This window comes from Chinchilla lanigera, unplaced genomic scaffold, assembly GCF_000276665.1.
Source record: "Chinchilla lanigera isolate Chin_1 unplaced genomic scaffold, ChiLan1.0 scaffold00008, whole genome shotgun sequence".
NCBI lineage: Eukaryota > Metazoa > Chordata > Mammalia > Rodentia > Chinchillidae > Chinchilla > Chinchilla lanigera.
In genome coordinates this window covers 37341171-37341920 of record NW_004955409.1, presented here as the reverse complement: position 1 = coordinate 37341920, position 750 = coordinate 37341171, and positions in this window count along the sequence as shown.

The window sequence follows — 750 nt, the reverse complement described above, 5'->3', positions numbered from 1 at the left end:
GGCGGGGCGGGGCGGGGCGGCCAGGCCACGCCCCTCGCCGGGCGCGCGCTGGTCCCTAACGACGGGAACCTGGAGTTCCACCCCGCTGCAAAGGGGTCTTCTCCTTACGCTGTGCGCCTGCTTGGTGCCTCTCCCCCACTCCACACACCTCGTTAAGGGCTCACGTTGAGAAATGGTAATAATTGCGCACATTTATTGAGGGCCTACAATAAGTCAGGCACTGTGCCAAGCGTTTTGCTTCCCTGGTCTCGCCCCATTTAATTCTTACAGCATCTGGCTGGGAACTCACTCTCATTACCTCCGCTGCTTTCCCTCTTTACCTCTCATTCTTCATCTCTTTGGTGCTAGGAATTAAACCCAAGGCATCTGCACTGAGCTACATCCCGGACCTTTCTGTTTTTTGAGATGAAATTTGCTAAATCACTCCTGGACTCGAACCTGCAATCCTCCTGCCTCAGCCTCCAAGAGTGCTGGGATCACAAAGGTGTGCCACCATGCCTGACACCTGTGTCTTAATTTTTTATTTTTTCGTCTTTTTGAGACAGGGTCTTGATATGCAGCTCATGCTGGCCTTGAGCTCACTTTGTAGCCCAGGCTGGTCTCGACCTCACAAAGATCCTCCTGCCTCAGCCTCCCGAGTGCTGGGATTACAGGCATGCGCCGCCACGCCCGGCTGTGTTTTAATCTTAATACGCTCCCTCTCTGGAAAGTGGATTGGCATCTGCTCAGAAAATGAGTTAGTTTTTAAAA